The 2,835-nt window shown below is 37.2% G+C and overlaps 1 pseudogene; it reads left to right on the plus strand.

Moving 5' to 3' along the window:
- Positions 1-509: 509 nt before the first annotated feature.
- On the plus strand, positions 510-1,019 carry LOC138175926 (small ribosomal subunit protein eS25 pseudogene; annotated as a pseudogene).
- Positions 1,020-2,835: the final 1,816 nt, after the last annotated feature.

Below are 2,835 nucleotides of genomic sequence, written 5' to 3' on the forward strand. Positions count from 1 at the left end.
CCAGCAAGCATTTATTAGGTACTTACTAATTACCAGCCACAGTGTTAAATGCTGCAGAAATACAAAGAAAGACGAAAACATGCCTTATACCTTCAAGGAACCCACTTTCTATGGGGAAGACAACATGCAAACAACTATGTGTGTATAAGTTTTTTACAATGTAAATTGTAGATGGGAGATGATCTCAGAAGTGGGAAAGGAGGGGAAGAACCTCTTGAAGAAGGCACATTTAAGTGAATCTTGAAGGAAAGGCAATCCAGGAACTAGAGATAAGGAGTGAGAGAATTCCAGGCAGGAGACATAACCAATTGAAAGGCACAGTTGGGAGAGGGGTATCCTTTGGGAGGAATGTTGAATTATAGAGTATGTGAACTAGAAGGAAGAGAAATGAAAATGTAGGGAGAAATCAGGTTGTGAAGGATTTTTACAAACTAAACAAAGGATTTTATATTAGGTTCTAGAGATAATAGTGAAGCACTGGAGTTTATAGAGTAAGGGGAAGGAAGAATGGTCAGACCTGTTTTAAGAAAATCATTTTGGGATCTTAGCTCGGAGGCGGCAGCAGCAGCAGTACCTGAAGCCTCACCATGCCTCCCAAGGACGATAAGAAGAAGAAAGATGCTGGCAAGTCGGCCAAGAAGGACAAAGATCCCGTGAACAAGTCTGGGGGCAAGGCTAAGAAGAAGAAGTGGTCCAAGGGAAAAGTTCGAGACAAGCTCAACAATCTGGTTCTATTTGACAAAGCAACATATGACAAACTCTGCAAGGAGGTCCCCAACTATAAACTTATCACCCCTGCAGTAGTCTCAGAGAGACTGAAGATCTGGGGTTCTCTAGCCCGAGCAGCTCCCCAGGAACTGCTTAGTAAAGGTCCGATTAAGCTGGTTTCCAAGCACAGAGCATAAGTGATATATACCAGGAACACCAAGGGTGGAGATGCTCCAGCTGCTGAAGATGCATGAAATGGTTCAACATTTCTGTGTAGATTTTCAAAAATAAACTTATTGGACTAAAAAAAATCATTTTGGCAGCTAAGTGCAGGAGGTTGGATTAAAGTACCACTATGAGAAAGAAATCATTTTCCAACTAGGAGAAAAGTCACAGAGGTCACGGAGAGACAGCATGACATTGTGGTTAGTATATCAGACCTAGAACCAGAAAGACCTAGGTTTAGCATCTCACCTGTGGATCTTTTTCACTGTGTGATGATGGTTAGGTCTTTTAACTTCTATTGAGTCTTATCTTCCTGAGGAATAAATATAATTCTAGTAGCTACATCACAGAATCATTGTAAAACCTGGATAAAATGATCCATATGAAGTGCTTTGCAAACTTTTCTAATGTGATATAAACATCAGCTTTTACTATGTTGGTCCCTAATTGATCTTGCCCTGGCCTAATTTCAGCTACTTTTGCATTCATATCCCAGCCCAGCAGGGCAAGAATTTCTGCATTAGCAGGTGAGGTTTCTGAAAATGTGCTCTCATGAGTAAGATTCTGTGGCTTCCCTAGGAAAGACATTATTCTTACCTTAATAATAATTCCTTTATTGTTAACTTATTAGACTATTCCTGGTTGTGACTTCATTTTAGCAACAGGGGATATGATCCCTTTGGATACATATTTCATCCTAATATTCACCTCATATTCATAAACCTATGAGGGCCTCTAGTCTGAATAAAAATTATACATCTTTACTGATGGAAAATCATCTGTTAATGCTTGATTCAGGAAGGCAGTGGCTTTTAGCCCCTGGTAAAACTACCTACTGTGAAAATAGGTTTTGATATTTCTTCACGTACAATGCCTATTTCGATAAGCCAAAGGCATTGAGAAAAAAAGGGGTGGGGAAGGGGACCTGAAGTAGACAAGTTGGGAAGAGACATAGACATTATCAATATTTATACATTTGAACTTGATTTAAGTAATTTATAAATTAATTTTAAGATGATTAGAGATTAAAATGTTCTTTAGTTATTAAGATAACAATATAAGCAAAAATAACATCTAATATACTAGAAACTCCATGAAGGCAAGGGTCAGGTTTTTCCTTCTTCATACACCTACCCTTGTAAATCCTAGAACAGTGCTTTTCCTATAGTAAATATTGCTTTCGTAATGTATGCGGAATTGCAGTACCAATATGGCAGTTATCATATTGTTTTAGATTGTAATTGTGATTTAATATCATCTCTCAGTTAGATAATAACTTCCTAGAGGCAAAGACACTGTATCATACTTCTTTGTCTTGCTTTAAAATACCTCGCAGGTATCCAATCAATATTTGCTAATAGAGATAGGGACTAGACCTGTGATCTCATCCACAGATGGAAATCCTCAGTGAGGGGATTCCACCTACTAACACAGACCAGCTGCCTCTCTGCAATTTATAGGAATATAGAGTTTGCTGAGGTACTGAAAGTCTAAGGGACTTGTCCAGTGTCACTTGATCAAGGACTGGATTTGAACTGGGTGTTCCAGACTATGAGGCCAACTCTCTCAATATTTTTTGAAATGCTGTTAATTTGATGCAGCACAGGACTCTAAATCAAAAAGTGACTTATCTGATTATACCTTTTTATATATTATATATTAATATATTATATATTATGCCTTTGGGAATTTAGGAAATTGACCAAGCAATTATTAATTTCTTAATTTCTCTTTTTGGTTATTTGAATAATCTTTTCTTTTTAAAAAAAATACCTTTCCCCAAAGATAAAATAAATTTTGTGACTCATTTCTTAAATATAATTGAAACATAATAGAAAGATTCCAAGGTCCTGGGAACAGGATACTAGAGGTTCTTTCCATTCTGTACATCTGTGAATCATG

This window comes from Petaurus breviceps, unplaced genomic scaffold, assembly GCF_028583685.1.
Source record: "Petaurus breviceps papuanus isolate PSGF00001 unplaced genomic scaffold, PetGlider_PUasm1.0 80, whole genome shotgun sequence".
NCBI classification, from domain to species: domain Eukaryota; kingdom Metazoa; phylum Chordata; class Mammalia; order Diprotodontia; family Petauridae; genus Petaurus; species Petaurus breviceps.